This window comes from Ambystoma mexicanum, chromosome 12 (genome assembly GCF_040938575.1).
Source record: "Ambystoma mexicanum isolate Mex_15411 chromosome 12, UKY_AmexF1_1, whole genome shotgun sequence".
NCBI lineage: Eukaryota > Metazoa > Chordata > Amphibia > Caudata > Ambystomatidae > Ambystoma > Ambystoma mexicanum.
The window spans coordinates 159,438,573-159,460,694 of NC_090936.1; the positions used below are offsets into that span (position 1 = coordinate 159,438,573).

Sequence of the window (22,122 nt, forward strand, 5' to 3'; positions counted from 1 at the left end):
CTCCCGACTGGGATTCCATCGCTCCACAGCCCAGCCCCAGGACCCAGTTGCCCACCCACTCCTGCCTCTGGGGTTGTCATGTCGGGGCAAACACCATCTGGGACCACTGACAACCCCCGGCCAGAGAGGCAGAGGGGCACCAGCTTCAGTGCCACCGAAGTTGGTGTCCTGGTGGAGCAAGTCCTGGGGCAGTATGATGCCCTCTTCGGAAGTTCCCGCGCCGACAAGGAAGGACGGACTCGGATCTGGACTGACATCGTGACTGCCATCAACGCGGAGGGGGTGGCAGTCCGCGACTTACAACATGTCAGGAAGCGCTGGGAGGACTTCAGGTCCAGGACCCTGAACAAGGCCCGGCGCCTCTTGAAGGCAGCGGATGCCAAGGGGCGCCGGGGCCACTTGTCGGAAGAACAGATGAGGGTCCTGGAACGCATATCCCCAGCGCTCCACGTCCAGGTCCTAGAGAAGCAGACCCGTCTGGAGTCGAGCGGTGAGTGTACATGCATCCTGATTGTGAGCATTGCGTGTGGTGATTATTCGGTAGTGTGCAGGTTGCACATCTGTTTGTATGGGGTCGAGTATGGGTGGGGGTGTACAGGGCCGTGGGGCTGACACATGCGAGGGCTGTAATGTGTGAGACATCGATGGTGCTTGTGTGTGTAGGCTTGCATGCCAAATGCAGTTGTGTGGGCACACATGTTTGGATGAATGTGTATGTAAGTAGACATGTCCGTGATGTCACGCATGTATGTTGTTTTCGGCTGCATGTATCAGCACTGTGTACATGTGCATGTGTGTGTATTTGACAAGGGTGCAACAGTGATGCAACATGGATGCATGTGACAGCGGTATGTGGAAGCCTGATTGGCAGATGTGACATGGATGCCCGTCTGAACAGTGCGACACTTGGCAGAGGTGTACACATGCATGCAAGTGTGGTGGTGTGTGTACATGTGTGGTGCACTTCCTGTGTTGCATGTGATGTCTGGCTCACCTTTGGCTGCTCATGCTGTTGTATGTGTAGGGATGGTGGTGGCAGTTGCGATATGGCTGTGGTATGGCTCATGTGTGCGAGTTGTAATGACATGTGTGTTGGGGATTGTGATGACATGTCTGAGGTTTGCCAATGCCACTCATGTGCAACTGTCATGTGTGTATGTGTGTAACGCTCACCTGATTCCCGTAGAGGCGCCGGTCTTGACTGGGCGTATACCGTATCTTCAAAGGTGATGTGTAACACACGGCTGGCTCTTTGGGCTGGACCTCTGTGCGCTGTATGTCTGACTCGAAGGGTAAGATGTCTTAGGTAAGTGAACGCTGTGCTCTCCATCTGCCTCGGGGCAGGGTGCTGTAACCAATTTCTTCACTGATAAGGGGAGCAGGCCTCTTGACTTCAGAGGACTGCTGTCCGTCGTTTACTGCACGAACTGTAAGTTTCGAGTAATTCTAATGTCTTTAAAGTCTTTAGTAATGATGTCTCTTGTTTTGCAGGGTTCCGGCGATGGCGGATGACGGGCTGAAGTGAGTTGAAGATGGAGCCCGTGTGATGAATAGAAGGCCCTGGAAGCACGTAAGTAAGCGCTTGTTGCCTGCTTCACGATGCGCTCTGTCTTTTTATTTTGCAGGTACAAGTTCGGAGCGGCTGCAGGGTGCCGGAATACCCACTGGGTTAGATGTGGAAAGGAGTAATGGCACGTGAGTATTAAAGTTCCCCAATGTCTTTAAACGCACCTTGTTTTGTCTTTCAGATGCGGGATGCAGCGCCGAAGGCCTCCGGAGCGTGCGAAGAGTTGGTAAGCTTTTGTCTTTCAGATGCCCGAATGCAGTGTGAAGACCTCCGGAGCGCACGAAGAGTAGGTAAGCCTTTGTCTTTCAGATGCCGGAATGCAGCGCGAGGCGTTGGTGACAGCCGATGGACCAGGTAAGTGAAGAGCTGTCACTGAAGACCGTAATGCTAACCTGTTCTTTCTTGTCTTTATAGGTGTTGCTGAAGACTGGATTCAGGATGGTAAGCCTTTTTCCTTAGGCCCAGGATCAGATGCAGAAGACACGATGAGCGTTCTGCTGCAGAGGATGCAGAATAACGCAAAGCAAGATTCATCCATCGGGTGTGGTTTAAATAGCCTCCTGTAGTGCTTAGGTGTCTCCTTCCACAGCCACGCCTAGGTAAGAAAAGAGTTCCTGTTTTCCAGAAGAGTTCCAGTGTTCTGAATCTAGGGAGTGGCTCCTGCCCCACCCAACAGGAAAAGTAGTTCCAAACAGAAGAGGATCAGAGGCTCAACTGGCAGGCAAGTAAGCAGCATGGTCTGCTGCAGGTAAGTCCACCCAAGCATTATGAGCCCGGCGCTTCCAGCGCTGGGACTGGGCATATTTATGAGCCTGGTGCCACTGGCGCCAGGACTGGGTCCAAAAGGTCCCAATTGGGACTGGTTGGCACTCGGAACCTGGGTTATGGATCTGCTTCCAAGGGAGTTGGGAAAACCCTGACCTTTTGGAAGCAAAGATCATGACAGTACCCCCCCTCAAGGCCTCTCCCAAACCGGGCTTCTCCGGGGGTTTTGGCTTGTCAGGAAATGTTCGGTGAAATCTTTTGATTAGGCGAGGAGCGTGGACATATTCAGCAGGTTCCCAGGATCTCTCTTGGGGGCCGTAGCCTTTCCAGTCAATTAGGTAAAATAGTTTAGATTTGGAGATCTTGGAGTCCAGAATGCTTTTGACTTCAAACTCGAGTTCTCCATCAACTAGGATAGGTTTTGGAGATTTAGTTAGTCGGGTTTGAGGTTGCACGGGTTTTAATAGAGAGACGTGGAAGACCGGATGTATCTTCATGTGCGGGGGCAAGTCCAACTTGACCGCTACTGGGTTTACTATGGTAGTGATGGAATAGGGACCAAGGTATCTTGGGTTGAATGTGCGTGGCCCTTTTAGAGGTAGATATTTGGTGGATAACCAGGCTTGATCCCCTACTTGATATTGAGGGGCTTCCTTCCGATGTTGATCTGCTCCTTTCTTGTATTGTTCTTTAGCCCTTTGAAGGTGAAAAACAGCTTCCTTAAAGGCTTGGGTGATTGTAGAATGCAGGTAGTCTACTGCTGGTGTTTCAAGATCTTGGAGGGGATCCAACTCCGAGGTTCGAGGGTGACTGCCGTACAAAAGAAAAAACGGGGTTTTCCCAGTTCCCGAATGGACAGAGTTATTGTAGGCATATTCGGCTATCCAAAGGATGTCTTTCCAAGTTTTTTCAGTTTGTTGCAGCATGCAGCGTAAATACTGTTCCAGAGTTTGATTGGTCCTCTCGGTTTGTCCGTCGGTCTGAGGGTGGTGACTGGTCGATAGTCTCACATCAATTTGAGCCGACCGACAGCAACTTCGCCAAAAATGAGAAATAAATTGACTACCTCGATCCGAAATTAGAACCGAAGGAAAACCGTGCAGTCGGACGATGTTTTCGAGAAATTCTCGGGCCAGAGTTGCTGCTGTTGGCAAGCCTTTGAGCGGAATGAAATGCGCCATCTTGGAGAATAAGTCCACGATTACTAGAATCGTATTGTATCCGGAGCATGGAGGTAGATCGGTGATGAAGTCCATAGAAAGCGTATGCCAAGGGCGAGGTGGGATGTCAATAGGGCGTAAGAGGCCTGCTGGTCTTTCCTTTTGACTCTTGTTTTGGGCGCATACTCCACAGGACATTATAAAGTCTCTGATATCTTTTTTCCAAGACGGCCACCAGAAGTAGCGCTTGATCTTTTCTGAGGTCTTGGCCATACCGGGATGTCCTTCCATTAAAGAATCGTGATAACAAGAGATTACTTTTTCTGTAAATCTGTGCTGGGTAGGTATAATCGTTCTTGGAAATACAATAGGTTGTCCTTTGCTGCAAAGTCCTTTCCCTGCAGATGCCAATTGTGTATGTCTGCTGGAGTTACAAGTTGCCTGGCTTTATCCTTAACTTCCTCTATGGATTCTGTGGCGATTACACCCAGAATTCTTTGTTCGGGAATGATTGGTACAGGTTTAGGGTTGATCAAGTGTTCTTCCACTCCCATCCGAGAAAGGGCATCAGCTTTACCGTTCTTTGTACCAGGTCGATAGGTAATTATGAAGTCAAACTCGGCAAAGAATAATGCCCAACGGAGTTGTCTAGAGGATTGGGCTTTTGCGGTTTTCGAATATTGCAGGTTTCGGTGATCCGTAATCACAGTAACGGTGTGTCGGGCCCCCAGCAGATAATGCCGCCAAGCCTTAAAGGCAGACTTGATAGCCAGAAGTTCCTTGTCAGTAATCGTGTAATTGATTTCAGGAGGCGAGAATTTGCGGGACCAAAATGCCACGGGATGCAATTGATTGGTTACCGGGTCCTTTTGTGATAGAACTGCCCCCATGGCAAGGCTTGAAGCATCAGTTTCCACGATGTAGGGGAGTTCGGGGCGAGGGTGTTTTAAGATTGGTGCAGAGATAAATTTAGTCTTCAAATCCTGGAAAGCTTGTTCCGCCTCGGTAGACCATTCAAAACGTTTGTTTTTCTTTAACAAGGCAGTGATGGGCTGGACTATTCGAGAGAATTCGGGGATAAACCTGCGGTAAAAGTTAGCGAAGCCTAACATGCTTTGCACACCTTTTACGGAGGATGGTGATGGCCATTTGAGAACTGCATCGACCTTCTTTGAATCCATACGCACTCCGCCAGGTGATAATATGAATCCCAAGAATTCAACTTCAGTCACGTTGAAAACACATTTTTCCAACTTAGCGAAAAGTTTGTGTTGACGCAATCTTTCGAGGACCATTTTCACGTGTTTCCGATGTTCAGATTCCGATGAAGAATAAACGAGGATGTCGTCAATGTAAACAACAACACACACATCTATGAGCTCTCTGAGGACATCGTTCATAAAATATTGAAAGGCGGCCGGGGCATTGCAAAGTCCGAAGGGCATGACCTGATATTCAAATAGCCCATGCTTGGTGCGGAAGGCCGTCTTCCACTCATCGCCCTCTTTTACTCGTACCAAGTGGTAAGCTCCTCTAAGATCCAGCTTTGTATATATGCATGCTTTTCTGACTTGGTCCAGGAGTTCAGGGATCAAAGGTAACGGATATCTATTCTTAACGGTGATCTGGTTCAGGGAGCGATAATCTATACAAGTTCTAAGGTCTCCTTCCTTTTTTGGAACGAAGAACAAAGCTGAAGAAGCAGGGGACTTGGAAGGACGAATAAACCCATTTGCCAGGTATTGATCCAGGTATTGTCGAAGGTGAAGGTTCTCAGGCTCGGTGAGGGCATAAATTCTACTACAAGGAGGAGTAGATCCAGGTATCAGGTCTATCTGGCAGTTATAAGACCTATGAGGAGGTAGAGAGTTAGCCTGATCCTTCCGGAAAACATCTTGGTATTCTAGGTATTCGGGAGGTAACTGGGGAGTCTCTGAAGAAATTGCTGCCAGTGCAACACCAGGTGGAGGGTGACAAGTAGAGACACATTCTGGAAACTGGACCGTTCTTGCTCGCCAATCGATCAGAGGATTGTGTTTCTCTAACCAAGGTATTCCTAGAATAATCTGAAACTGAGGGGCCTTGATCACATCGAACACGATCTTCTCATGGTGTCCATCTTGACTTACTAGCGTCACCTCTTGAGTGGTATGCGTTACTGGCCCGGAGGCTATCTCCGTACCATCCACCGTAGTAATGACGTCCTTTACAGCCTTGGGACAAAGAGTTAGATTCATCCTCAAAACCATTTCATGATCCACATAATTGCCGATGGCACCGCTGTCGACGTAAGCTTCAATTGCATGTAATCGATCCGGATTATCAGGGCTAATGAGGACCATAGGTATCACGAAATGCGAGGTCACGGAACTGGTTTTCACGCTCGGCAAGAGGACCTCTATTCTTGTCGGGCGAGGTCGTTTCCCTGCTCAGAGTTTGTAACTTTGGTAACTGCAGCTCCTACTGCCTTCTTGGCAGGTTTCACCGGACAGTCTCGAAGAAAGTGCCCTGAGTTTCCGCAATAGAGGCATAATTGCAACTGTTTTCTCCTTTCCCGCTCCTTTTGTGTTATAGGACCTTTCAGACCCCCTATTTGCATGGGTTCCCCGGAGTCTACTCCTTTGGAAGGAGTTGGCGGTTTGGAAAATACTCGAGCATCAAACTTGGAACGATCGGCCTTCCTGTTCTGCAGTCTGTGATCTATTTGAACGACTAAGTCTATATAGTCCGAACAATCTTGTGGGGGATTCACTACTTGGGCTAACACATCTTTGAGCTCTCCACGTAGACCTCTATAAAACAGCGTAATCCTCTTGTCCTCAGGCCATTGAGTTTCCACTATCAGTCTGTTGAAAGACGCAATATAAGCCAAAAGGTCTTGATTACCTTGTCGCAACGAAAGAAGCTCATTGTCCAAGGCCTGCCCCTGTGAATGTCTTGCGAACAGTTTTTCCATACTGAGCTGAAAAGCTTGAAAATCATGGAGGACCGGATCATCTTGATTTACTAGAGGGATCGACCAGTCTGCCGCATTGCCACTAAGGTACGAAAGCACGAAAGCTACTTTAGCTTGATCAGTTGGAAAGGCTGCTGGCCGGCATAAGAAATGCAACCGGCACTGATTGATAAATACTGCAAACCTCTTTGGGTCACCAGAAAATCGTTCGGGCGGAGCCAGAGGTACATTCCCAGGTAGGTTGATCTGCACTGGATTCATAGAGGATGTAGAAGGAAGATTTCCCCCAGATGCGGGTAACGGGGTCTGTCCGGCTTGTGACTGTAGCAATTGTCTAGCGAGATCATCTGTTCGCTCCTTGGAAATAATCAGTTCCCTTCTTAGAGCGTTCGTTTCCTGACGGGCTGCATGCACTTCTGCCCTTAGTTCCCCAAGTAACTGGGCTAGCTGGTCGGTATCCGAGGTTTCCATAGCGCCTGGACGGGAGTTTTGTGGTAGGCTTTGCGTTCTGTAACGCTCACCTGATTCCCGTAGAGGCGCCGGTCTTGACTGGGCGTATACCGTATCTTCAAAGGTGATGTGTAACACACGGCTGGCTCTTTGGGCTGGACCTCTGTGCGCTGTATGTCTGACTCGAAGGGTAAGATGTCTTAGGTAAGTGAACGCTGTGCTCTCCATCTGCCTCGGGGCAGGGTGCTGTAACCAGTTTCTTCACTGGATAAGGGGAGCAGGCCTCTTGACTTCAGAGGACTGCTGTCCGTCGTTTACTGCACGAACGGTAAGTTTCGAGTAATTCTAATGTCTTTAAAGTCTTTAGTAATGATGTCTCTTGTTTTGCAGGGTTCCGGCGATGGCGGATGACGGGCTGAAGTGAGTTGAAGATGGAGCCCGTGTGATGAATAGAAGGCCCTGGAAGCACGTAAGTAAGCGCTTGTTGCCTGCTTCACGATGCGCTCTAACTGTCTTTTTATTTTGCAGGTACAAGTTCGGAGCGGCTGCAGGGTGCCGGAATACCCACTGGGTTAGATGTGGAAAGGAGTAATGGCACGTGAGTATTAAAGTTCCCCAATGTCTTTAAACGCACCTTGTTTTGTCTTTCAGATGCGGGATGCAGCGCCGAAGGCCTCCGGAGCGTGCAAAGAGTTAGTTGGTAAGCTTTTGTCTTTCAGATGCCGGAATGCAGTGTGAAGACCTCCGGAGCGCACGAAGAGTAGGTAAGCCTTTGTCTTTCAGATGCCGGAATGCAGCGCGAGGCGTTGGTGACAGCCGATGGACCAGGTAAGTGAAGAGCTGTCACTGAAGACCGTAATGCTAACCTGTTCTTTCTTGTCTTTATAGGTGTTGCTGAAGACTGGATTCAGGATGGTAAGCCTTTTTCCTTAGGCCCAGGATCAGATGCAGAAGACACGATGAGCGTTCTGCTGCAGAGGATGCAGAATAACGCAAAGCAAGATTCATCCATCGGGTGTGGTTTAAATAGCCTCCTGTAGTGCTTAGGTATCTCCTTCCACAGCCACGCCTAGGTAAGAAAAGAGTTCCTGTTTTCCAGAAGAGTTCCAGTGTTCTGAATCTAGGGAGTGGCTCCTGCCCCACCCAACAGGAAAAGTAGTTCCAAACAGAAGAGGATCAGAGGCTCAACTGGCAGGCAAGTAAGCAGCATGGTCTGCTGCAGGTAAGTCCACCCAAGCATTATGAGCCCGGCGCTTCCAGCGCTGGGACTGGGCTATTTATGAGCCTGGTGCCACTGGCGCCAGGACTGGGTCCAAAAGGTCCCAATTGGGACTGGTTGGCACTCGGAACCTGGGTTATGGATCTGCTTCCAAGGGAGTTGGGAAAACCTGACCTTTTTGGAAGCAGAGATCATGACAGTGTGTCCATTGTACAGTGCCCTGATGCCTGTGTTTTGTTTCTCCATGTCTGCAGCGTCAACTGATGTAGAGGGCGGAGAAGGTGCTGTGGAGCACAGCGGCGGGGATCCCACCGCCAGCCGGAGACGCAAGGCCCGGCTCCCCTCCCGTGTTGTCATCTCGTCGGGGAGTGAGGAGTCCGGTGCCACGTCCCAGGCCGCAGCTGCCGGGGGGAGGTCCAAGAGGCGGAGGTTGGAGTTGGACTCCTCGGCAGCAGAGGGCAGCTGGGACCCCACAGGGCCCAACAGGGGAAGATGGCACGGAGTCATCCAGGTTGGTGGGGGGTTTGGTGGAGGAGGAGGCCGTGCAAGCACCAGAGACGGGGTCTGGAGGTGGGGATCCCACTGGTGCTAGTGGTGCAGTGCAGGACCAGGGACAGGAGGCAGCACAGGCCGCCGCGGAGGTGCCTGTGTGCAATCCTGTCCCCGATCCTGTCCCTGCATCATCTTGCACCAGCAGGGATGCCTACGTACAGACCCGTTTTCAGGCAGGGGATGAGCTGACGTCAACTGGCCTTCCTCTGCCTGCGGACGTGGCTATCCAGGTCCGGGTTGAGCCTGTCCTGGCTGGTGTGGCGTTGCGTCAACGGGCCATGCGAGGTGACCTGCAGTCTTTTCATGGAGAGACTGCACGTCATCTCGAATGGCTCGTTGACCACGTCAGCCTGCTGGGACAGGTCACCCAGGCCGGATTCCTCCGTCTGATGGGGCTTGCTCCGACCCCCTCCTCAACTGGACCCCCTACGCGCCAGTCGTCCTCTGTGCCATCTTCCCACCCATCAGTCACCTGGGTGCCCTGTGGTGCTGCTCTGACGGTGCGGCCAGGCTGGTGGAGGAGGCATCCCTGCCACAGTCGGGAGTCGGACGTCCAGCAGGGGTGGCCACATCTACGACTGCACGCCAGCTGGCGGAGGATGTGCAGGCAGCAGGAGGCAGTGCACGGGCAGAGGCAGAGCAGCAGCAGCAACATAGTGGGAGCCATGAAGGCTCGGGGCCTTCGACATCGGAGGGGCAGGCATCGGCCGGAGGGCAGGAGGACCCAGGACAGAGAGTGTCTTCCGTGTGGCAGCGGTTGGGCCACGCCATAGGTGCGGAGCGGCGGCGGGCGGAAGAGCCGCGGCTCACAATGGTCAGGGCGGAGAACTCCATGCGGAGGGCCCTGAGGCGGGCCGAGTGCCTCGAGGCAATCCGCAGGGGGTTGGAGGAGGACACGGCGTCGTCCCTGCGGACCCTCGGGGCCATGGAACAGGACCGCCTCCGGGACATCGAACAGGAGTTCGATGATGCCCTGGCCCGGAACACCACGGAGTGAGCCGCTGGACTTGCCCGCCGCCTTTGTATATAGTTCTTTAGTTTTAGGTTTCCTTTGTTTGTTCTTATGATTTGGAGTCGACGGACACTGCTCCACTTTTTGTATATAGTTGCATTTTAGTTAGGGTTTTTTGTAGGTTTCCTTTGTTCAGTTGGGCTCATGGACCCTTGGATGTTTTGTACATAGTTCTTCATTGGATAGATTTTATTTTTCATTTGACTTTGGACAACATTTTTTTGGATTAGGATTTGGTGTTTTTATTTTTTTAAACGGACATGCAGCTTATCTTTTTTTCATTCCCATTGTAGTTTGTTTCATTTCTTTTGCATTCTTTTTTTTTTTAATACAATTTTGTTTTCATACTTCACTGTGTGGTATCATCTCATTGGTTTCATGCATGTCATGTTGGGTGTTTTCCCATTCAATTGCAACCATTGTGTGTGACGGACATGGGTTCATTAGCTTTATGAACATTGGGGGTGTAACATGTAATTTCCATTTCCATGTGGGTGAATGGGTTACTTGGTAGGGCTTTTTGGCTGTGGAGGCTGACCATAACGCACATGATTGGGGATTGTGAGGACCTGGTGGAGGCTTCCCATGGTGGCTGGGGGGTGGGGGTGGTGGGAGACATGGGTGGGGGCCTGGTGGAGGGTGCCCCACACTGCTGGGGGGTGGGGGTGGTGGGAGACATGGGTGGGGGCCTGGTGGAGGGTGCCCCACACTGCTGGGGGGTGGGGGTGGTGGGAGACATGAGTTGGACATGAGTGGGGGCCTGGTGGAGGGTGCCCCACACTGCTGGGGGGGTGGGGGGGGTGGGAGACATGAGTTGGACATGGGTGGGGGCCTGGTGGAGGGTGCCGAACACTGCTGGGGGGTGGGGGTGCTGGGAGACATGGGTGGGGGCCTGGTGGAGGGTGCCCCTGCACTGCTGGGGGGTGGGGGTGCTGGGAGACATGGGTGGGGGCCTGGTGGAGGGTGCCCCTGCACTGCTGGGGGGTGGGGGTGGTGGGAGACATGAGTTGGACATGAGTGGGTGCCAGGTGGTGCTGCCCCTGCACTGCTGGGGGGTGGGGGTGCTGGGAGACATGGGTGGGGGCCTGGTGGAGGGTGCCCCTGCACTGCTGGGGGTGGGGGTGGTGGGAGACATGAGTGGGGGCCTGGTGGAGGGTGCCCCTGGATGCTGGGGGGTGGGGGTGATAGGGGCCATGAGTGGGGGCCTGGTGGAGGGTGCCCCTGCACTGCTGTGGGATGGAGGTGGTGGGAGACATGAGTGGGGGCCTGGTGGAGGGTGCCCCTGGATGCTGGGGGGTGGGGGTGATAGGGGCCATGAGTGGGGGCCTGGTGGAGGGTGCCCCACACTGCTGGGGGGTGGGGGTGGTGGGAGACATGAATGGGGGCCTGGTGGGGGATGGCCATGGTGGCTGGGGGGTGGGGGTGGTGGGAGACATGAGTGGGGGCCTGGTGGAGGGTGCCCATGGTGGCTGGGAGGTGGGGGTGGGTGGGAGACATGAGTGGGGGCCTGGTGGAGGCTGCCCCTGCACTGCTGGGGGGTGGGGGTGGTGGGAGACATGAGTGGGGGCCTGGTGGAGGGTGCCCCTGGATGCTGGGGGGTGGGAGTGATAGGGGCCATGAGTGGGGGCCTGGTGGAGGGTGCCCCACACTGCTGGGGGGGTGGGGGTGGTGGGAGACATGAGTGGGGGCCTGGTGGGGGATGCCCATGGTGGCTGGGGGGTGGGGGTGGTGGGAGACATGAGTGGGGGCCTGGTGGAGGGTGGCCATGGTGGCTGGGGGTTGGTGGGAGACATGAGTGGGGGCCTGGTGGAGGCTGCCCCTGCACTGCTGGGGGGTGGGGGTGGTGGGAGACATGAGTGGGGGCCTGGTGGAGGGTGCCCCTGGATGCTGGGGGGTGGGGGTGTAGGGGGACATGAGTGGGGGCCTGGTGGTGCTGCCCCTGCACTGCTGGGGGGTGGGGGTGCTGGGAGACATGGGTGGGGGCCTGGTGGAGGGTGCCCCTGCACTGCTGGGGGGTGGGGGTGGTGGGAGACATGAGTGGGGGCCTGGTGGAGGGTGCCCCTGGATGCTGGGGGGTGGGGGTGATAGGGGCCATGAGTGGGGGCCTGGTGGAGGGTGCCCCTGCACTGCTGTGGGATGGAGGTGGTGGGAGACATGAGTGGGGGCCTGGTGGAGGGTGCCCCTGGATGCTGGGGGGTGGGGGTGATAGGGGCCATGAGTGGGGGCCTGGTGGAGGGTGCCCCACACTGCTGGGGGGGTGGGGGTGGTGGGAGACATGAGTGGGGGCCTGGTGGGGGATGCCCATGGTGGCTGGGGGGTGGGGGTGGTGGGAGACAAGAGTGGGGGCCTGGTGGAGGGTGCCCCACACTGCTGGGGGGGGTGGGGGTGGTGGGAGACATGAGTGGGGGCCTGGTGGGGGATGCCCATGGTGGCTGGGGGGTGGGGGTGGTGGGAGACATGAGTGGGGGCCTGGTGGAGGGTGCCCATGGTGGCTGGGGGATGGGGGTGGTGGGAGACATGAGTGGGGGCCTGGTGGTGCTGCCCCTGCACTGCTGGGGGATGGGGGTGTTGGGAGACATGAGTGGGGGCCTGGTGGAGGCTGTCCCTGCACTGCTGGGGGGTGGGGGTGGTGGGAGACATGAGTGGGGGCCTGGTGGGGGATGCCCATGGTGGCTGGGGGGTGGGGGTGGGTGGGAGACATGAGTGGAGGCCTGGTGGAGGGTGCCCATGGTGGCTGGGGGATGGGGGTGGTGGGAGACATGAGTGGGGGCCTGGTGGTGCTGCCCCTGCACTGCTGGGGGATGGGGGTGGTGGGAGACATGAGTGGGGGCCTGGTGGAGGCTGTCCCTGCACTGCTGGGGGGTGGGGGTGGTGGGAGACATGGGTGGGCACCTGGTGGAGGGTGCCCCACACTGCTGGGGGGGTGGGGGTGGTGGGAGACATGAGTGGGGGCCTGGTGGGGGATGCCCATGGTGGCTGGGGGGTGGGGGTGGTGGGAGACATGAGTGGGGGCCTGGTGGAGGGTGCCCATGGTGGCTGGGGGATGGGGGTGGTGGGAGACATGAGTGGGGGCCTGGTGGTGCTGCCCCTGCACTGCTGGGGGATGGGGGTGGTGGGAGACATGAGTGGGGGCCTGGTGGAGGCTGTCCCTGCACTGCTGGGGGGTGGGGGTGGTGGGAGACATGAGTGGGGGCCTGGTGGGGGATGCCCATGGTGGCTGGGGGGGGGGGGTGGGTGGGAGACATGAGTGGAGGCCTGGTGGAGGGTGCCCATGGTGGCTGGGGGATAGGGGTGGTGGGAGACATGAGTGGGGGCCTGGTGGTGCTGCCCCTGCACTGCTGGGGGTGGTGGGAGACATGAGTGGGGGCCTGGTGGGGGCTGTCCCTGCACTGCTGGGGGGTGGGGGTGGTGGGAGACATGGGTGGGGGCCTGGTGGAGGGTGCCCCACACTGCTGGGGGGTGGGGGTGGTGGGAGACATGAGTGGGGGCCTGGTGGAGGGTGCTCCACACTGCTGGGGGGTGGGGGTGGTGGGAGACATGAGTGGGGGCCTGGTGGGGGCTGCCCATGGTGGCTGGGGGGTGGGGGTGCTGGGAGACATGAGTGGGGCCTGGTGGAGGGTGCCCCTGCACTGCTGGGGGGTGGGGGTGCTGGGAGACATGGGTGGGGGCCTGGTGGAGGCTGCCCCTGTACTGCTGGGGGGTGGGGGTGGTGGGAGACATGAGTGGGGGCCTGGTGGAGGGTGCCCCACACTGCTGGCGGGTGGGGGTGGTGGGAGACATGAGTGGGGGCCTGGTGGGGGCTGCCCATGGTGGCTGGGGGATGGGGGTGCTGGGAGACATGGGTGGGGGCCTGGTGGAGGGTGCCCCTGCACTGCTGGGGGGTGGGGGTGCTGGGAGACATGGGTGGGGGCCTGGTGGAGGGTGCCCCTGCACTGCTGGGGGGGTGGGGGTGCTGGGAGACATGGGTGGGGGCCTGGTTGAGGGTGCCCCTGCACTGCTGGGGGGTGGGGGTGCTGGGATACATGGGTGGGGGCCTGGTGGAGGGTGCCCCTGCACTGCTGGGGGGTGGGGGTGGTGGGAGACATGAGTTGGACATGAGTGGGGGCCTGGTGGTGCTGCCCCTGCACTGCTGGGGGGTGGGGGTGCTGGGAGACATGGGTGGGGGCCTGGTGGAGGGTGCCCCTGCCCTGCTGGGGGGTGGGGGTGGTGGGAGACATGAGTGGGGGCCTGGTGGAGGGTGCCCCTGGATGCTGGGGGGTGGGGGTGATAGGGGCCATGAGTGGGGGCCTGGTGGAGGGTGCCCCTGCACTGCTGTGGGATGGAGGTGGTGGGAGACATGAGTGGGGGCCTGGTGGAGGGTGCCCCTGGATGCTGGGGGGTGGGGGTGATAGGGGCCATGAGTGGGGGCCTGGTGGAGGGTGCCCCACACTGCTGGGGGGGTGGGGGTGGTGGGAGACATGAGTGGGGGCCTGGTGGGGGATGCCCATGGTGGCTGGGGGGTGGTGGGAGACATGAGTGGGGGCCTGGTGGAGGGTGCCCATGGTGGCTGGGGGGTGGGGGTGGGTGGGAGACATGAGTGGGGGCCTGGTGGAGGGTGCCCCTGCACTGCTGGGGGGTGGGGGTGGTGGGAGACATGAGTGGGGGCCTGGTGGAGGGTGCCCCTGGATGCTGGGGGTGATAGGGGCCATGAGTGGGGGCCTGGTGGAGGGTGCCCCTGCACTGCTGTGGGATGGAGGTGGTGGGAGACATGAGTGGGGGCCTGGTGGAGGGTGCCCCTGGATGCTGGGGGGTGGGGGTGATAGGGGCCATGAGTGGGGGCCTGGTGGAGGGTGCCCCACACTGCTGGGGGGGTGGGGGTGGTGGGAGACATGAGTGGGGGCCTGGTGGGGGATGCCCATGGTGGCTGGGGGGTGGGGGTGGTGGGAGACATGAGTGGGGGCCTGGTGGAGGGTGCCCATGGTGGCTGGGGGGTGGGGGTGGGTGGGAGACATGAGTGGGGGCCTGGTGGAGGCTGCCCCTGCACTGCTGGGGGGTGGGGGTGGTGGGAGACATGAGTGGGGGCCTGGTGGAGGGTGCCCCTGGATGCTGGGGGGTGGGGGTGCAGGGGGACATGAGTGGGGGCCTGGTGGTGCTGCCCCTGCACTGCTGGGGGGTGGGGGTGCTGGGAGACATGGGTGGGGGCCTGGTGGAGGGTGCCCCTGCACTGCTGGGGGGTGGGGGTGGTGGGAGACATGAGTTGGACATGAGTCGGGGCCTGGTGGTGCTGCCCCTGCACTGCTGGGGGGTGGGGGTGCTGGGAGACATGGGTGGGGGCCTGGTGGAGGGTGCCCCTGCACTGCTGGGGGGTGGGGGTGGTGGGAGACATGAGTGGGGGCCTGGTGGAGGGTGCCCCTGGATGCTGGGGGGTGGGGGTGATAGGGGCCATGAGTGGGGGCCTGGTGGAGGGTGCCCCTGGATGCTGGGGGGTGGGGGTGCAGGGGGACATGAGTGGGGGCCTGGTGGTGCTGCCCCTGCACTGCTGGGGGGTTCGGGTGATAGGGGCCATGAGTGGGGGCCTGGTGGAGGGTGCCCCACACTGCTGGGGGGTGGGGGTGGTGGGAGACATGAGTGGGGGCCTGGTGGAGGGTGCCCCTGGATGCTGGGGGGTGGGGGTGCAGGGGGACATGAGTGGGGGCCTGGTGGTGCTGCCCCTGCACTGCTGGGGGGTGGGGGTGCTGGGAGACATGGGTGGGGGCCTGGTGGAGGGTGCCCCTGCACTGCTGGGGGGTGGGGGTGGTGGGAGACATGAGTGGGGGCCTGGTGGAGGGTGCCCCTGGATGCTGGGGGGTGGGGGTGATAGGGGCCATGAGTGGGGGCCTGGTGGAGGGTGCCCCTGCACTGCTGTGGGATGGAGGTGGTGGGAGACATGAGTGGGGGCCTGGTGGAGGGTGCCCCTGGATGCTGGGGGGTGGGGGTGATAGGGGCCATGAGTGGGGGCCTGGTGGAGGGTGCCCCACACTGCTGGGGTGGTGGGGGTGGTGGGAGACATGAGTGGGGGCCTGGTGGGGATGCCCATGGTGGCTGGGGGGTGGGGGTGGGTGGGAGACATGAGTGGAGGCCTGGTGGAGGGTGCCCATGGTGGCTGGGGGATGGGGGTGGTGGGAGACATGAGTGGGGGCCTGGTGGTGCTGCCCCTGCACTGCTGGGGGATGGGGTGGTGGGAGACATGAGTGGGGGCCTGGTGGAGGCTGCCCCTGCACTGCTGGGGGGTGGGGGTGGTGGGGGACATGGGTGGGGGCCTGGTGGAGGGTGCCCCACACTGCTGGGGGGTGGGGGTGGTGGGAGACATGAGTGGGGGCCGGGTGGAGGGTGCCCCTGGATGCTGGGGGGTGGTGGTGATAGGGGCCATGAGTGGGGGCCTGGTGGGGGCTGCCCATGGTGGCTGGGGGGTGGGGGTGGGTGGGAGACATGAGTGGGGGCCTGGTGGAGGCTGCCCATGGTGGCTGGGGGGTGGGGGTGGTGGGAGACATGGGTGGGGGCCTGGTGGAGGGTGCCCCTGCACTGCTGGGGGTGCTGGGTGACATGAGCCGGTGTGCAGGGTAGTCCCCTGCGGTGTCGGCTGCCTGCAGGGGCCGTGGAGGGTGTACAGGGAATACCTGGGAGCACACAGCCAAATCGCGTGTAGAATTTCCTGCGTACCCCTTAAATACACGTACCCAGCCAAATCGCGTGTGGAAATTCCCACGCACGTACCCGGCCAAATCGCGTGTGGGACTTCCCGCGCACCCCTGAGATCCACCTACCCAGCCAAGTCGCGTGTGCAAATTCCCGCGCACGTACCCGGCCAAATCGCGTGTGGAACTTCCCGCGCACCCCTGAAATCCACGTACCCTTCCAAATCGCGTGTGAGACTTCCCGCGCTCCCCTGAGATCCACGTACCCAGCCAAATCGCGTGTGGAAATTCCCACGCACGTACCCGGCCAAATCGTGTGGGCAACTTCCTGCGCACCCCTGAAATCCACGTACCCTGCCAAATCGCGTGTGGGACTTCCCGCGCACCCCTGAGATCCACGTACCCAGCCAAATCGCGTGTGGAAATTCCCGCGCACGTACCCTGCCAAATCGCGTGTGCAACTTCCCGCGCACCCCTGAAATCCACGTACCCTGCCAAATCGCGTGTGGGACTTCCCGCACACCCCTGAGATCCACGTACCCAGCCAAATCGCGTGTGGAAATTCCCGCGCACGTACCCGGCCAAATCGCGTGTGGAACTTCCCGCGCACCCCTGAAATCCACGTACCCTGCCAAATCGCGTGTGAGACTTCCCGCGCACCCCGGTATACACGCACACGTATTTTTTGTCAGCGGGTGTCCGTGTTTGTGGGTACCCCTTTGCACGTCATTTGTTCTGGAGGGCCACAGTATAGGACATTCATCATGGCTGTATATAGGTGCTATTTGTTGGCGCACCTTTTGGCGCACATTTCTTCCAGGCGCAGAGACGCTACCGCCTGCTTTCTTGTGGCGGTCGTGTTTGTGCCTGTGCGCTGGTTTGAGCGTGCACTTTTTTGCCCTATTCTATTCCATGAATACGTGTTGTAGGCGAGCGTGTGGGCGTTCCGCGCACTTGTACCCTGTACTTCCCCCGTGACGCCCACATTTTGGCAAGTTGTTCCCCATTCCGAGTGTTACGCCCCGTGTTCCGCCTACTTTTGTTGCGTGCGCCGCGCTATGTGCGATTTTCGCTGTGGCCTGTGCGATTTTCGCTGTGACCTGGCGCACGCAGTTAGATGGCCTGTGCGCCAACGTGCGCCGCGCACTTTTTTATCGCACATCCGATGGTTTTCTCGCGCACGGCCTTCCATGAATCGATGTGCGCTGCTTTTCGTGCGATTTTCGCACTTGCACTGCGATTTTCGCTATTCCACTGCGATTCGCACGTTTTTGCCCACTTGCGCCGCGCTAATTATTCCATGAATCGGCCTCTGAGTTTCTGGGGCTCGGCATTCTTGAGTTTTTCTGTCAGCCTAGATGTTTTGTCCGAAAAAGTTAGGGATAAACCTACGGTAATATCCTGGAGGGGGCGTGACTAGCAGCCAATGGAGTAGGTCGCATTAACGGACCGCTCCCGTCGGATCCTGAAAGATCTGTTTGGATAGCAAGTGCTATTACAACAACGTTGTTGAAAGTTGGCGAAAGCATGGGGGAATTCCACTGGAGAGCCCAGCTGCAAGGCGTTGAGCCATGCTGTGATTCGAGGAGGGCTAAGAGGCGCGACAGTGCGGGACTACTGACAGCACCTTTGATCAACATGGCTGCCGTGAAGACAGAGTGAAAGCGGACGTGAGGCAGAAGCTCGAGGGCCGCGCGGTACCTGAGACACATCCAAGAAGCAGTGGCAGGTCTGAGGAAGTGCGGTTGCTGTGGGAAGCAGCAGTGGCCCCCACGCAGAAGAAGAAGGCCACCCCACTGCCAGAGTGCCTGAACTGGAGCGGACGCGAGCTGAGGAGTGCTGCCGGACCCCCACTGGCACCGGGGATCCCATACTGCATGCCAGGAAAGTGCGTGCTGCATCTTCAGAGGCCCCAGCTCCCTCAGAGGGGAAAGCAGGGACGTGCATAAGCCAGCCCAGGCCATGCAGCAGTGAAGCATGCATAATCACTAATGCCCTGGGCTAAAACCGCTGCTGTTGGGGTCCTGCGGCTATGACCTTCGTTGCGCTCCGGTATCCTCACGTGAAGTGGATCGGATGCGTGCCCTGGATAGGAGGACCCAGGCCACGGGGTAAAACAGTATTTTTGAAGTGCGCATCGGAACCCTCATGTGCAGAGGACCGAGCGCGGGCCATGAATACAAAGACCTGGGCCACATAATGACATTTCATAATATTGCTTGGACACCGGAATCCTCACGCGCAGAAAAATGGAGGCGCGCTCCGAATAAAGAGATCTGGGCCACGGGAAACAACACGGAAAGCAGCCCTGGGGATCCCCAGGCCACGGGAAATCTTCAAGCTGAAAGGGCTGTATGAGCGCATTGGGCACATGACCCGGGCTGCAAGATGAATACAAAAGGTGGCCTTCGGGATCCCCACACAACGAGGGATTGCGCACAAGCAGCATTCCATTTCTGTCAATTGAAGCACAGGCAGCAACATCCGCTAGCCCTCTTTGCCACAATAACAGATTTGTGGTCAATAGCCATAGTTGGCGTAGGGCCAAGAAGAGTCCAGTACAGTAACCTAGGTGTGCACACTTTATGTTGTCCACTGCAGTGGGCACAGCTTTTGGGTGGCTAAGGCATATGGGACATAAATAGTGACAGTGGAGGTGTACGAGCCCCTGCAGCTGTCGCGCACAAGTGGAGCTCCTGTTAGAGCTCAGTCACAATTGTTACACAAATACCTGCACCCAGGTACCCAAGCAAGGGCTAGGGCGGAACGGTGGACGTGACTGAACGCCAGCAATTCAGCAGGATCGATGCCTCCTAAGTCGGCTAAGCTGAAACCAAGTCAACCCATGCTAGACAGCTTTGCAAGGGCTAAGCAACAGACTCTGAGTAGCGATATTGAACCTGCACAGGAGAAAGGGTGTGAGACAATAGAGCTGCATAAACAGGTGATGTAGGCAATTGCAGACTTGAACGCCTCTGTAGGCACGCATACCCCCACCCCCCCCCACCCCCCCGAGTTCTTTTTTCTTCTGGGGGGCACTTGTTTCTGTACCTATCTGCTGTGCACTAGCCTCAAGTGGGACGGCTTGAGGCAAACGCAAGGAGTGGACATGCCTGAGCAACGGGAACGTAGCTGGGCATTTGGTTATTGTTGGGGATGTTGGGAAGTTTTTTTTTGGGGGGGGGGGGTTTCCTGCACGTATGTCAATAGAGACTTTTAGCATATCATCTGTGTTTGGAACACTTCATAAGAAGAAAGTGGAGATGGATGTCAAATTGGGGTGGATTAGCCCGGTAGAGGGAGAGAAAGGCCAATGGTTGGACCTGTGCATGTCCTCACATGGAATGTGAGGGGTTTGTATGCCTGTGTGAAAAGTAACAGGGTCTACTCGACCCTTAGGAGATGCAAAGTGGACATAGCTATGCTGCAAGAAACACACCTTATGGCTGAGAAGCAAACACTGTTGGCAAGGAAATGGGGGGGGGGGGGAGTCCTGAGTTCCACATACTTGGCTTACGCACGTGGAGCCCTCATATGGATGGCCCCCTCAGTACCCTTTAAGGTAACCCACGTTAAAACAGATGAGGCAAGGATGGTGGTGGTACAGGGGCTTCTTGAACTGGTGGATACATGTCTGATCAACACATACGCCCCCAACCTCGGGGCAGATACGTTTTTCCAGAGACTATACCTCAGGCTGGGCCCATATAGGAATAGCAACATAATATGTGGATTTGACTTTAATTGTACGCTAAACCCTCTCTTGGATAGATCAGACACGAAATATACTAGACCGGCTTTTCCTGCTAAACCCTGCAGACACTTCTGGACTCCTTCGCCCTGGTGGATGCCTGGAGAGCTCTACATTTGGATACCAGACATTACCCGTAGTATTCGGCACCACATGCAGTGCAGATAAGATAACTTTTTTACAGGATGCAAATTAGCTCACCTTATCACCAATGCACAGTACAAAGGTAGAGTGTTGTCGAATCATGCATCGCTTAGAAATGGCAGTATGGCCCCTTAGAGCCCCAGTACCTACATGGCGGGTCAGAAGTGAGTCACTGCAAGACCCCCATTCCGTGATTGCATCAAAGACGGTATCACTGATTATGTTTTGCACAACAAGGGAAGTGTCCCTAGTGTATAGACCCTTTGGGAGGTACTGAAGGCAGTGATTAGGGGAACAGCCATAGCAGGGTCAAATGGTGTCCAAGCAAGTATAAGGAGGGATTTGTCCTCTGCTGAGGAAAGCTTGAGACAATTAGAACAATCCCATGATCAGCTACCAGACAAGAATGCAAGGGTCTTTGCGCTAAAACAGAAATGCATGGAATGTTGGGAGAGATTGGGTAAAAACAGTATTGCAAGATATACTGAGAGGCAACATATAGAGGGTGATAAACCAGGCCGCCTGCTAGCATGGCTGTATGAAAAGGAGGATAAACAGAGGCCCATACACACTATATACACGAAACGAAGAGACTTGTGTCATACCCAAAAGGGTGTCAATGACACGTTTCTATATTTTTACCAGAACCCTTTTCAGGAGTGATCCCGGAAACCAAGGGCCCACATAGTGGAAGTGCTGGACGAGATAACACTCCCAGTGATGAGTCAGGAGGCGCATGATAGCTTAGAAGCACCTATCGCCCTAGAAGATATACTAAGCATGATTTTATCTCTGCCAACAGGATAGACAACGGGGTCAGATGAGCTCCCTAGCAAATTTTATAAGGAATATGCCCAAGAATTGTCCCTGCACCTGCTTAGTACCTTTAATGATTCCTATGAGGCAAGGCTCTTCCCGCTGAGCTTGAGGAAAGCCATCATCATACCACTTCTTAAACTCCACAAGCCTCCTGAGGAGTGTAGTTCTTATAGGCCCCTGTCAATGCTCAATTAAGACAGCAAGATACTCACATCAAGACTTGCAAATCGGATGAAAAAAGTGATACAAAATGTTGTGCTGCTGGACCAAACGGGCTATATAACAGAACGGAGTATGTCCTGGAACTTGAGACAATTGCATCACGTTATAGATAGCACAGCATTCACGGACACACTGTGTGCCATAGTCACATTAGATGCAATTAAGGCGTTTGATTCCGTTAGATGGGACTGGCTCTACGCAATTTTGTGCAGGTTTGGATTTTGACAGACGTATATCAAGTGGGTACAGACAGTGTATACTAGACCGATTGCTTGGGTTAAAACAAGGAAACATATCTCGAAGGCATGGGAACTGGAGAAGGGGACAAGACGGGGTTGTCACCACTGCTCTATGTCCTAGCCATGGAACCTATTGCTCAGTATCTCAGGGCGGAATACATAGATGCTGGTATTGAAATAGACGGGGCTAGGCACCATCTGATATCCCTGTATGCAGATGATATACGCTGCTGTATATTCAGAACCCCACAGATAATTTGGAATTGTTACTGGAAGCACTGGCGCTCTTCGGGAAATTGTCAGGAATTACAATTAGTATGGACAAGTCAGTCTTGTTTCCCTTAGCGGGTCTGTGCAGGTTAGACATAGGGGCGCTGTCGGCTCTTGCTTTGCAATGGGAAGTGACCACGTTCAGGTTTTTGGGAGTCAATGTGTATCATGACTCTGCGGTGCAGCATGCACAGAACACGCTGAGGGCCTTGGAGGGTTTTAAGCACTCCGTTAAGTTCTGGGCTAGACTGCCCCTTTCATTGATGGGAAGGGCTTTTGAAAATGGTGGTACTGCCCAGGATGCTACACTTTTTTGTAAATGTCCCGTTCTACATACCTAGAC

At 56.6% G+C, this 22,122-nt stretch overlaps 1 protein-coding gene across 2 annotated transcripts in view; it reads right to left on the reverse strand.

The window, feature by feature from the left end:
• BEST3 (bestrophin 3) overlaps positions 1–22,122 on the reverse strand; it is a 469,126-nt gene that overhangs the window by 82,024 nt on the left and 364,980 nt on the right. The window lies entirely within an intron of this gene.